The sequence below is a fragment of the Lactuca saligna genome, chromosome 5 (assembly GCF_052625555.1).
Source record: "Lactuca saligna cultivar CGN05327 chromosome 5, ASM5262555v1, whole genome shotgun sequence".
NCBI lineage: Eukaryota > Viridiplantae > Streptophyta > Magnoliopsida > Asterales > Asteraceae > Lactuca > Lactuca saligna.
The window spans coordinates 124961977-124976372 of record NC_136421.1 but is presented as its reverse complement, the minus strand read 5'-3'; the positions used below and the strand labels follow the sequence as shown (position 1 = coordinate 124976372).

The window sequence follows — 14396 nt, the reverse complement described above, 5'->3', positions numbered from 1 at the left end:
CTCCAAGTGTGATTTCTAGTTGCGAGAGGTCCAGTTCCTGGGACATCTCGTTAACCAGGAAGGGATATTGGTCGACCCGGCCAAAGTTGAGGCGGTGATGAGTTGGGAGGCGCCGAGGTCACCCTCCGAGATCAGGAGTTTTCTAGGGTTGGCTGGTTATTATCGGAGATTTATCAGGGATTTCTCTAAGATCGCAGTGCCACTCACCAGGTTGACCCGGAAGGGTGTCGCTTTTTCATGGGGCCCCGAGTAGCAGGCCTCCTTTGAGACGCTTCGCCAAAGGTTATGCGAGGCCCCGGTGTTAGCCCTCCCGGAGGGAATGGGGGACTTTGTGGTATACTGTGATGCATCGATCTTGGGGTTGGGAGCGGTGCTGATGCAGAGAGGGCATGTGATAGCATATGCATCGAGGCAGCTGAAGCCTCATGAGACGAGATATCCCACCCATGATCTAGAGTTGGGGGTTGTGGTGTTCGCTATCAAGATTTGGCGTCACTACCTGTATGTGGTTCGGTGTACGATATACACGGACCATAAGAGTTTGAAGTATTTGATGGATCAACCCAACCTAAATATGCGTCAGAGAAGGTGGTTGGATGTGGTCAAGGATTATGATTGTGAGATCCCGTACCACCCAGGCAAGGCTAATGTGGTAGCCGATGCACTGAGCTGCAAGGCGGAGAGCACCCCGCTGCGGGATGTATGTTTGAGATTGACCATGATAGGTCCAGTGTTGGACGCCATTCGAGGGGCACAGGCCGAGGCTGTGCAACCCGAGATGCAGAAGAAAGAGCGAGTTGTTGGATTGATTTCAGAGTTCGTTACCGATGGTCGGGGGCTTATGACATTCCAAGGGCGTATCTGGGTGCTGTTTGTGGGAGGAATGCGTACCATTTTGATGGAGGAGGCTCATCAGTCGAAATTTTCGATCCATCCGGGGGCCACTAAAATGTATTTGGACCTGAGGAAAGAGTATTGGTGGCCCTGTATGAAGAGGGATGTTGTGTGGTTTGTTGAGAGGTGCTTGACCTGTCGTAGGGTTAAGCCGAGCACTAGAGATCGCATGGGAAGTTGCAGCCGTTGGAGGTTCCTGAATGGAAGTGGGAACAGATCACCATGGATTTTATCACCAAGTTGCCAAGGACTGCTAGGGGAGTTTATGCAATTTGGGTGATTGTGGACAGATTGACGAAGAGCGCTCACTTCCTTGCTATCAGCGAGAGTTCTTCCGCAGAGAAGTTAGCAGATATGTACGTGAGGGAAGTGGTATCTCGGCATGGGGTGCCGATCTCGATTGTCTCAGACCGGGATGTATGTTTCACTTCCAGATTCTCGAAGAAGTTTCATGAGGAGTTGGGTACTAGGTTGCATTTTAGTACCACCTATCACCCCCAGATGAACGGGCAGAGTGAGCGGACGATTCAGACGCTCGAGGACATGCTTCGGGCATGTGTGTTGGATTTCGGGGGAAGTTGGGATACATACTTGCCCTTGGCAGAGTTTTCCTACAACAACAGCCATCATTCGAGCATTGGTATGCCGCCCTTTGAGCTGTTGTATGGGAGGAGGTGCAGGACCCCCATTTGTTGGGGAGAGGTTGGTCAGCGCGTGATGGGCAGTACAGAGATAGTGCTTCAGACGACAGAGCAGATCTAGCATGTCAGGCAGAGGTTGTTGACCGCTCAAAGTCATCAGAAGAGTTATGCGGACAGACGCTGGTCCGAGCTTGAGTTTCAGGTCTGCGACTTTGTGCTCCTGAAGGTCTCTCCTTGGAAAGGAGTGATTTGATTCAGGAAGAGGGGCAAGTTGGGGCCCCGATTTATTAGACCATTCCGAGTGATCGCGAAGGTAGGCTGGGTAGCCTATCGTTTGTAGTTGCCAGCAGAGTTGGGGCAGATTCACGACACTTTCCATGTGTCGCAGTTGCGGAAGTGTATAGCCGATGAGTCAGCAGTGGTTCCGTTGGAGGATATTCAGGTGGATGCGAGCCTGAATTATGCCGAGAGACCAGTGGTAATCAGAGATCGAAAAGTCAAGGTTCTGAGGAACAAGGAGGTACCCATGGTTTTGGTTCAGTGGCAGCATCGGAAGGGGTCTGAGATGACCTGGGAGCCGGAGCGTGACATGCGTGAGCAGCATCCGGAGTTATTTGCAGAGCGAGACTTCGAGGCCGAAGTATAGTTCTAGTGGGGGAGAATTGTAACATCCCGGATTTCCAAGTATTATTTATTCTTGTAATTTTTGGTGATTTGTGAGGGGACTCGGCGAGTTGGAGCTCAAACTCACCGAGTAGGATCGCGGTTTGGACGCGGGTTCGCATGTGGACTCAGCGTGTCCAAAAGGTGGACTCGGTGAGTCCACACTGTTTAATGAAACCCTAATTTCCGGGGTATGAGACCTATTTAAGAGGGCTTATGGTCGTCATTTGCAGCCACCAACCCCAGAGAGAACCCTAAAGAGTCCTTGAGCGATTTGTGAGAGAGAGGAGAAAGATCTTTGGCTAATTGTGGGTGTTTTTGCTCCTAGAACAGGATGAAGGAAAGAGGAGACCAAAGGAGGTGCTAATCTAGTGATTTCTGAGCTCAGAGACTTCATTTAAGGTAACCATTCGTTCCTATCTCAGTCCTTGGTGTAAATCTTAGAGTTAGGGTTTCTTTGTGGAAAGATCCATGGAGTAATTGGCCTCTTTTTGGTGTTGGAACTTTAGATCTGGACCCAAAGAGGTCCAGAGACCCTTTTCCCTGGACCTTTATGGGTGTTAATGGAGGCCATGAGCCTAGAATGGCATTCTAGGGACCACATCATCAAATAAGGCCTTTGGACCTTTGCATGAGCACCAAGATTGAAACTTTACGTGGTATATAGGCTTGGAAGGACTAGATCTATGGGTTTTTGGAGCAGATCTGACCTCAGGATTGAGTTTGAGTTCATGCATGGTGTAGACTCACCGAGTCCGAAGAACAGACTCGACGAGTAGCATGAAGATTGTCCTTAACCACTCTTCGAGTGGTCTTGCCGAGTTAAGGGTTGACTCAGTGAGTCAGGGAGAGTCGGAGAGGGTTGACTAGTGGATTGAGTCAAGTTGGAACTCGCCGAGTTGTTCTTGAGACTCGGCGAGTTGAGTCGTGGTGGCCCCGCGATTCATGCCAGGTGGAACTCGTCGAGTCAGGAAAGTACTCGATGTGCCAGGAGAGGATCTGAGGGAGTTAGTGAACATGTATAGACTCGCCGAGTCGCTTCGGTGTACTCGCCGAGTCCGGTCAAAGTTGACCGTTGACCAGCGTTGACCAATGTTGACTTGATAGGGGAAGTCAACCTTAGTTGTGAAAGTGTTAATTAGAGATATATATTGTGTTATAGGAGGATTATAGCTCGAGGGATCGAGCACGAGTGATTTTCGGGATTTGCGAGTTAGCGAGATAGACGAGGTGAGTCTTCTCACTATACTTTACCTTGAGTAGGTAACCAGAGTTATGTGATATAGTGTTTGTATTCTATATATGTGTTATGTGTTGCACTGCATTATTCTATGTGATTTATGTTGTGCATGATTACAAAGTTAGAACCTGAGGGTTCACAGAGTTTGGGTGCACGGACCCACAGAGTTATAGCCTCGAGTGGCTAATATGTGTTATGTGTGGTATTTTGGGGAACTCACTAAGCTTTGTGCTTATAGTGTTTGGTGTTATTTGTTTCAGGTACTAGTGACGACCGTGGGAAGGCGTCGGCTTGATCAGTACACACGCATGGGACTTTATAATTCTGTGATCTTGGGATTTTTGTATAACTTGGATTAAATTTTAAACATGATGGGTGTTGTTATGAGTATTAAGGGAATTATGCTTTATAAAATTTGATAAATTTGTTTTAAAATTTACGGTGTTACATCTTGGCCATGGAAAAGAAGGCAGATAAACCTAAAAGTGCAGCTAAAATCAAACCTTGTCAAGAATGAAAGTTACTTCTCAGTATCTACTTCGTCGTCTTCCGTCCTGATTATTTTTGACAACACATTACAAAGCTCCATCATCGACCTGTCACCGCCTCCTGTTCCTTGGCGTATTTCTCACTTAATACTCAATCTTGATGTATGATTTTCTTCTGTAATTCGTCGATTCTATTCATCTGGTTTGGTGACAAATCTCCTAGATCTCCAGTCTTCAATCCACGAATTAGATCACCGATTTTAGCCTCTAATTGAATTCCTGATTTCGGGTACAAAAAAGGATTGCTAACGTCATCCGCCATCCTCCGATCTACAGAAACGCATCCTCTAGCTTACTCCGCCACGTAGGCGAAAACATCGAAATCACATCTCGTTTCTCCCAATTTGATTTCGCCTGGTAGTACTACTAGTAATGCCTGACAACTCTCTCGATCAATGGAATCAGAACAACATCGTCATTTTCGGTCGGGTTGTGATTGTTAGAGACGGGGACAAGTTCTTCAAGGTAGGAATTTTGCTCGCAGATCTGACACTCAAAGAATTTATGGAATGTTTCACTGTGAGGATTATCAACATTCATAGCTTGCGCTATAAAAGTTGCGATGTTGAGACTAACTGACATTATTCCAGAGATTGCAAGCTACATAATATATGGTTTTGACGGATGAAGATGTCATCTCCGACGAGGAGGCACTCTTTGGTGACGATGCGGCGATAGGAGTCGGGATGAAAGAGAGAGAGAGAGAGAGAGAGAGAGAGAGAGAGAGAGAAAGAGAGAGGTAGGTGAGGGTTTACATGATTCAATTTGATGATAGGGGTCTAAATTATTATTTTTTTCTAAAATGCCCTTGATTCATAATAATGATGATGCCCTCGTGACCTTTTTTTTTCAAAGTATTTACGTAAACGCCACAAACCATCCTAGCCTTTTATTATTTTGATCGAATGGCTCACGATCGGTTCTCCTTAAACATTAAGTTCTCAAATGATCCTTCATCTCTCTCTCTCTCTCACTCACTCTCTCTTTGTGTGTGTGTGTGTGTGTGTGTGTGTGTATATATATATATGTATGTATATATATATATATATATATATATATATATATATTGCGAAAAGTTCAATAGAGAACCATTATTAATCAAAAATCCAATGAACCAATCCAAACCGTCGAAATTTAAAGCGATCAACGACAAAAGGAAGGGTTGTAGACTTTTACAATAGACACATATGTACCAGATTATAACAAAACCCATTTCCTTTTTTCGTTTAAAATTTTTTTATATCACATTTTTTATCAAAAAAAAACCAAATATACAGTTGTTCACGATTTTTCGTTCTCTATTTATAGAGATCAATGATGATATATAAAAGACAAACTTTTTTTTCGAAAAAAAATTTACTTCATTTTCTTTGTTGAAAAGTTAAGGTCTATTTTTTTATAGAAAAAAATATTAATAAATATATCAAAATTCATACTTTTTGTAGTTTTTAAACATACATTCATATTCATGTTAAAAAAGAAATGATATTTCAGTTCAGATTCATATTGTGAACCTGTTCAGATTCATATTGTGAACCTATTCGGATTCACATTGTCAAGCTTCTCAGATTCACAGTGTACATTATATTAAGTCAGATTCACAATGTGAATTAGAATTGATCGAGCTTTTTCACATTGTGAGTGTTAAAAATTGAAATATTAATATTTTAAATTCACAGTATGAATCTACATTGATCGAGTTTTTTTAATCGGTGTTGATGTTTATTAATAGAGTACAATTTTTTTTTGGTATAATTAGTTTTTTATTGATAAAAATAAACTTAAATATTGAAAAAACTAACAAAATGAAGTGGATTTTTTCAAAAAAAAAGTTCATTTTTTGTACATCAACATGGATCTCTGTGGACAGATGACGAAAAATCGAGAACAATGGTATAATCGGTTTATTTTCTATAAAAAACATGGCCTAAAAAAGAGGTGAGTTTTTTGGTAACGAGGTAGATTTTTTTTGTATAATTTGGTGTGTGTGCGTCCAATGTACAAGTGTACATCTATGTCCTTGGCCGTTGATCATTATGATTTCTAACGCTCACGATTGGTTTATTGGTTCCTTGTTAATTATGATTATATTGAACGTCACCATATATATATATATATATATATATATATATATATATATATATATATATATATATATATATATATATATATATATACTTAGGTTATTTTGTTTTTACTAAGTATTTGTGCCAGAATGCACAGATCTGGACCAACGAATGAAATTAATCAATGGACATGATTTGAGAGTGTATGATATTACAATGGGGTAACATGTACCATATAATCACACAATTTTTAGCAAAAGGGTATTTTGGACAATTAACTATATTTATAAAAGGAAATTTTCGCATTTTTAGGGATGATTAATTCTCCTAATTTTTAAAAATCCGAATTTTTTAATTAATTCAATTTCAATTTTAACCGATTATATTCTGTCAGAATATTTTTTGTTAGAATGATGCTCTTTCAGAATTCTATTCTAATAGAATATTATTTTGTTAGAATGATGCTCTTTCAGAATTTTATTATAATAGAAAATCATTGAAGAAAAACAAAATTCTTGAATCAGACGTTGAAAAATAACAAAACATCCTAATATATTCTTATACATCCGAACATAAATACAAATTCATACATATTCTTATAGACTACAATCCTTATACATTTTAATATAATTATACATATTCTAAAAGAATATGAAGGTCTTCAACTCCTTTTCCAGTCATTCCTATCACAAATACAACAAAAACTAATAATTGTTAAAAACATGTTACTTGCAATTAACTATCACTTAATATATTCTTGTAGAATAAATAGAATATCACATAATACATATAATACATTTTGGCATAATATATCGATTCTATTATGGTAGAATACATAATTCCCAGTAACATATTTGATTTAGAATGCATACCACAAGGTTCAAAAAGTAAATTAATTTGTGTTAATGAAAAATAAAAAGGCACAAACAACCTAGAATTGTATTCCACAAACATTATCCATGTACATTGCCTAACAATTTTTCCACAACCAACATACATGCAAAAGTAGAATACTATATCAGATAACAAAATAGTTTTTAATGAGTTAATCACTACATAAATTTTAAAATAACATGAAGACAATTCACCTAAGGAAGATATTTAACAAATATCAAATAAAATGAAGACAATTCACCAATTGAGAAAGTTATATAGATACTAACATTTTAGGATCAATGTTTATTCAATTTAATTAACTTTTTTAATGTTTTGATGAGCAAATAAACCCATTATGATTATGTTCTGATTCTGCATTATAATTATGATCAAGAGTGATGCGAGTTGCATAGCTAAGTAGTTCCAGAAAACCCAAGATAAAAATACATTGCCTTACAATAGCTTAAAGGAACTTATTATCTTGTTGTGTGATTTTGATTTCATAATAACCACTTGACATTGAACATTCAAATACCTAACTTATTTAATCAATCTATTGTTTTTTCTAGTTTAAAAACACCAAACAACAAAATTCATGCCCAAATTGAGGGTTACCACATACCAATTTGCAGTTTAAGACATTGAGATTCAGTTGCTGATGAATGTGATCAATACCTCAAGTTTCTAAGTAGGAATCATACCAACTTTTCTAGCATATGCAAAGATTCCACCAGCTTCGATCATAGATCCAGCATCACCAATCGGCTTTAATTTATACTCTTTCCCTGTTGATCGAATATTTCGACTGGTACTCCCCTGGCTCAATGAATCGAATCTCGTACGACGCCGGGAGTCCGATGAGAGCGTAGGATCCTAGCTTCTTGTATTCATCAAGTTTTGATGGGACCAAGGTTAGGTACTCAGCGGGGATGATTTGGTCGGTGTCGATGTTGTCTCCGATGATATAGCACAGACCGTGAAATGAGGTGGCGGAACCTGATGAAGATGAATCAAATGTTTTCGTAGAGACTAGAGATGATGGATGTATGGCGTGTTACCTGTGAGGTAAAAGCCAGGATAGATTGGGAAATTAGGGATTTGAATGAGCGTTGTTTTCTGGAATTCAAGAAACTGAAGGTGGAGACAGAAACAGACGCTTGGTGGTGGTGACCACGGGGTAAGGAAGAGGAAAACGTGGTGGGGTTAGCAAGAGACGTTGCGGCCGCCATTGTAGCTTGTGTGGTCGTAGGTGGAGGAAGAAAACGTTGGTATATCAGACGACCGAATTTACAAGCTTAGAGGGAATGAATATGATTTCTCAAACCCTTGTGACTTAATAAAAATTAGGGCTTTTTATGTCCTGTGTTTTTGTTTGATCGGCTAAAGAAAGAACGAATGAAAGTAGCGTCGACAGGAAAGAATGAAGCACGAAGGCTCGTAGGCATTTTAAGAAATCCGATGTTTTGTCGATCTATTGCAAAGAGAGAGAAAGCATCTCCGATTCTCGTCTTCATTTGATCGGGGATGAAAGGAACTCGATCGAAGCAGGGGAAGAACGAACGGAGGGCAGTAACAACATAACTAGGTTGATGGTGATGGTGTTGATGCCGATGATGAAGTGTTTAGCCACAAACATAACTAGGTCAAATATATTTAGTTTAATTCCTTAATTGAATGATTAGTTTATTTCCTTAATTGAATGATTTCAATTAAATAATTTCCTTAAATAAAAGTATAAAAGGTCCAAAATACCCTTTAATGATTTAGTTAATTATTTATTATTTCTTGAATTCTCATTGGTGCATTTAGGCACACAATAGTTGCTAACAACATTTGAACTTAACTCTCTCTCTCTCTCTCTCTCTCTATATATATATATATATATATATATATATATATATATATATATATATATATATATATATAAACTGTAAGTAGTGTGACCACGTAAAAACACTAACTTTATATTATTATTTTGTAATTAATCTTGTATATGTATATTGTTTAAGTAATTCTAATATGAATATTAACGTTTGATTGTTCCTATATATTCATTAGAATACGGATGAGATTAGGAACCGAAAAACCGGACCGGAACCAGAATCGGACCAGAACCGGAACCGTTAGAACCGGAATATATAGAACCGGTTCTAGTTCTGGTTTTAAAAATTGGCTTTATCCGGGTTCCGGGTAATCCGGGTTTGGGTCCATCGGATCTGGGGGCCGGAAAACCCGGAACCGTTTAACATTATGTTTATAACAAAATTTTCTTTTAAATTTTGGGTGGATTTCATAACTTCTTTATGTTTGATGAATTTTTTTTATGTTTTAACATCGAATACTAAGCAAAATATTTTTCTAATACACGACTTTTATAAATTTTTGTATTTTAGAGACTTATACTATATTGCCATTATATTTTTATTTTAGTTGAATACACTTATGATATTGTATAAAAATTATTTTATATCTACGGCTTGAAAGCTTATATAATTTATAAGAAACAACTTTGAAATAGTTTATATTGCATTTAAAATATAACAATAATATTGCTGTTAAATTTGATATAATAATTCGTATACTAAATTGATATAATATATTGATTATTTTGAATTATATGATAATATATACATCTATTATAAATGCATTATTTCAATCGTTTGAATGACTTCTACCCACGAGTTACACATGAATAAAATTAAATATAATATATGGGTTAATGTTATTTATAATTATTGTTATTGTTAATAAAGTTTTTAAAATTTATTTGCTTAATGTTTTAATTTCTATCATTATAATTATTTAAAACATCAAACATTGTTTTTTGATTTTAAAGATAACAATATAATCATTTATATATAGTTATTTTCAACTATTCTTATTGTAAGTTATTTTAAGCTACTTATTAGAAAACTTTTAATGATTATAAAAATATCTTTAGAAAATATTTTAGTTAAATTGAGATTATAATTTAGTTTTTTTATTTATCACTACAATTTATCACTTTTAACAATTTACAAAATATTATTTGGTTTTTTTAAGTGGAACTGAAATTTATATTTAAGTTGACATTGTAATGTTATATTTAAATTAACAATTTATGTATTTTTTCTAAACTGTTCAAAAGTTGTAGCTTTAAAATGATAGTGGTTTACATATGTCACAACTAGCATTTTTGCTAGGAAATTCTACTCTCATGCAATCATTCACCTAGTGTGATAACTTGTACTCTAAGTGAATACTATGCTTCATTCCTATTCAAATATATCTCATATGCTCAAATAAGGGTTGGAAACCTTAGATATCCCATTTCAAGTTCACTATGGCCTAGGATTCTCTTGTTGGGCCTAATGGACCAATAAACCTTCAAGTTGACTATCTTGGGCCTAAAAACCCTAATTGGGCTATAAATAGACCACATTCATATAACCTTAGCATTTTGGGCCATGTGGGGCTAAAATAATCCATCTTATCTTCAATGAGCCTTACTGGGCCATAAAAGATTTCATTTGCCCCAATGGGCCGAAATTTTTTTTTGTGTGCTTCATAATTTCGAGTAAGGACCAAGATAAGGCCCAAACTCCTCCATGATCACTCCATTTCGGCCCAATGAAGAAAGAAGGGAATTAATGAGCAATGGACACATCACATTTTCATGGTGGACTTCAATGCAAATTAACCATTAAGTAATATCCAAACCTCATACATCTAGGTAACCATCACATCCTCTCTCCCCCTCTCTTTTTATTTTCGGCCAACACATCTTCTCACCACCTCATTCTCTCAAAAATCTTTCAAGAAAACTCTCTCAACCATCAAGAACACCCTCCTTTCCTTCCATCCAAAATTTCAATGATCAAGGGTGTTTTCAAGAGAATTCTTCACCAAAATCATCATCCTTGGTAAGTTTATGCTTAGATACATGGTCTAGCCTCTTGATTACTTCAAAAATATTCTCTTAACTCATGCATTTTCGTGGATCATGACTCTTCGATCCATCTTGAATTCGAAAACTCCTCTAAAAAAGCAAGCTATGCGAATTCTCCTTCCATCTTCTCACCAAAACCAAACCAAACCCCAAGGTGAGCTTTATACCCCCTTATTTTCGGTTTTTATATGTTTTTTGGGGGAGAATACAATCAAATGTGTAGATCTATCATTATGTGTATGCCTTGTATGATTTCTATGCTTATATGTGTGTTTTGTATGATTATGATGTTGGATCTAGTCATAAGCCACTAAAAAGCGAGATATACTTTATGTTAAATGATACAAGCATAAATTATACTACTACATACAAAGTATACCAAGAAAAATAGATAAGTGGCTTCACAACACATACTTTGGGCTACGAACTCATTTTTTTGGACATAAAATGTTAAAAATACAAAGTTGAAGGGCCCAAAATGAAATATTTCGAATTCTGATGGGTGAGATGAGTCAAAACAGTTTCCTTAATGTATTTTCTAAAAATATACTCTTTTGGAGGATTAAAAACATAAATTTCAAGCTTAATGGGCTAAAAATGACATTTTCGGCCCAATAGGGCCTATTATGCGAAATTTCCCAAACTTGAGGGGCTGAACCGTGTTTTTCTGTAAAACAGTGGGTTATTGGTGTTCTAAGTACTTTTCAAAGGTCAAAATTGCTTTCCATAGTTAAAAAGGACCAAAGTTGCAAAAATTTTCCAATTTGGGCCAAAAGTGTAAAAATTGCGAAATGAGGGGTTACAACCGAGAAAATTGTATTTTCAGGGTCTAAAACTGTTTTCAACTAAAAAGGTGCTGAAAAATAACAATTTCAATAAGTTTTGGTGTTAAAATACCAAGAAAAAGGGTTTAACGACTAAACCGGAAATTAATTTACTAAAGTGGTGAAAAGGTAAATTTATAAAACAAAGAGGGGTTGTAGACTGAAAGTTTCCAATGTTAATTCAATACATTCGTTGTGAATAAAGACTGACACTGCGACTCTCGATGAATTACAATACACAATATCACCAACAATCGTTATCAAACGAATTGATTCGGTCTCGAATCAATAACAAATCCGAAACTACTAACACTACGACACTCAATACACACATGGAACTCTCGGAACTCTATACTCTCGTGGAAATACTCTATACGTCGACGTACCGTCCTTAGGCCCAAAAGTTTCAAATCATGCTTGTTGGGCCTAGCTTGCCCGATGACATGATCTTTAGGCCCAAAAGGATACTCACTTACATGTAGTTGGGTCTAATACGACATAACCTCGTGTAAAAGGACTTTCAATGGCAAACGTGCTGCTGGTCCCTAAGAGTCCTTTGGTACTGCTAGTAAAGTCGAGAACTCACGATTGCGAGTTGGGCTTCGGGTCCTTATCATTCGCTATGGTCTTGAACGACGTAGGGAAATACCGAGGGCTTCGCACATTCTTTTTCCCTTCGGTCGTGGGGCTACACAAGTTCGGGAGGGTTGGGTTATGTGAATAAGTGCGAGCGACGCCTAAGGGATCGTTTGTACGGTTGTCAACTGGTCATTTTCATTAACGTACGTTACAACAATTCACAACCCACTATTAATCTAACGCCTCCGGAGCTCAACTAATACCTCTATCGTAACGAAATAACAATACATAAACTAATTAAAGCAAAGTGATAGGAAAATGTCAGGTTTTCCTAGGGTTTTCAACTAATACACTTACGAATTACATGCCGAATTTTACAACTCGTACGCTTACATCTATAGAAAACAAACAAGCATACTCACGGATCTTCACACTTTTTTTTTACGCTATACTATTTTCAGAAAATATCGGATTTTCTGGTGGTTTTCGAAACAATACAAACATTGGATTTCAAACATTACTTATGAACTCACCAACATTTCATATGTTGACGTTTTTCAAAATACTTGTATTCTCAGGTAACAGATAAATCGAAGGGATAAGTGTACTAAGTGACGTTTTCGTGCTTGTTTAATTAGCACCGAACAATCTACTTTTTAGGCATGTAATGTTAGGGAACAATGAACTAAATGTAAACGCTACCAGTTGTAATATGCCAATGCATGGTGATGTATGACGTTATGTTTCATGTATATTCATTGTGATGGTATTGAATTGAGTCACAACAGCCCCCGGACGTTTTCCGCCGTCTGGTTCAGGGGTGTGACAGGTTGGTATCAGAGCTCTGTTTATAGTGAACTAGCATAAACCAAAAGAGGGACTAACATAACTCTGAACAAAAGAAGTAAAACATAACAATAAAACACCCTTGCTTGTACTAGGAACGAGAACCTAACACCGAACCAAACAAGGTAATGCTAGTATCTCGGTTAATCCAGGATTGTTCTTGGTTGTATCAAGGAGCGGATGTAGCCTGATCAACTACATTCCCTCCAAGGTACAACCATCACATGTCTGGAAGAAATCGTGATAGCTAGGGAATCTAAAAACATACCCCTTAATCTCCAAAAAGGGAACCCCAACTAAATCTATGCAATAGTTGTAGGATTATAGGAGTAATTGGTATGCTATTTGATTCTAGTATTCATAGTCCTTCGTGCAATACGCTATAGACAAGTATCATTAGTCAGGAAAACCCTATCTCCCTAGTCAAGAAACAGTAGGGTGGCTCGATCCAGAGGAAGAACCGCAGGTGGAACACGAAGTAGAACTCGCCGGTGAACCCGCCAAGTCAATAAGTGGACCTCGAGGAGGAAGAGCCCAAGGGCAGAGATGATGATAACTCGGATGCAGAATCTGATGTCATTAACCATCCATGAAAAGCCAGAGTACCGACTTATCGTGGGGGCCCTAGTGGCCACATGCCCCCTTGGGCATACGAAATTTGGAAATAGAGTCACCAGCAGGGGATACGACCACACTAGGACAGGAACCAAGGTCTCTCCGACCATCGACCATAAAGGAACCATTGACCAGGCCCTCCCAGTCTTGGTCTGACGCACCCGAGGTATTGATAACCAAGCTCAGGACACCCCAAATCGAACGAAACAAATGTGGTTTGCTAATAGGAGGGATGAAAGGCAAACACGGGAAGTGAATGAAGACTCTCGAGCGAGACAGTTAGTTTGGGAGGTACGCCTACGAGATAGCGAGCAACAAGTAGCTCGTCTCCAAGGTGCATCCACTTCACCAGCACCACCACCAGACACTTCCCGCCACGATTAGGATCAGCCTTTTCTAGTTCCCCCTACTATCCCACATGACTCTCTTTCGTGTACTGAGATGGTACTTACCCCTGAAACAATTAGGTGCTATATTGATTTCACATTACTGCAAAGACTCAATAATATGCACAAGTGAACCCTCGAGACCGCTAGACACTCAAGGATCTCAAAACCAGAACAACCTATATACTCTAAGGATAGACGCAACGATCATGCCAAATATGTGATTACGTACTACCGCAAATACATCATAGCGATGTAGATGGAAACACAGGAAAATGCCATCCCGCAAG

The 14396-nt window shown here is 38.1% G+C and overlaps 2 pseudogenes; both read right to left on the bottom strand.

Annotated features, from left to right (window-relative positions):
• Window positions 1-3958: 3958 nt before the first annotated feature.
• Window positions 3959-4568, bottom strand: LOC145045680 (protein DOG1-like 3; annotated as a pseudogene).
• A 3044-nt stretch (window positions 4569-7612) lies between these two features.
• LOC145045679 (3-isopropylmalate dehydratase small subunit 1 pseudogene) lies at window positions 7613-8157 on the bottom strand (annotated as a pseudogene).
• Window positions 8158-14396: the final 6239 nt, after the last annotated feature.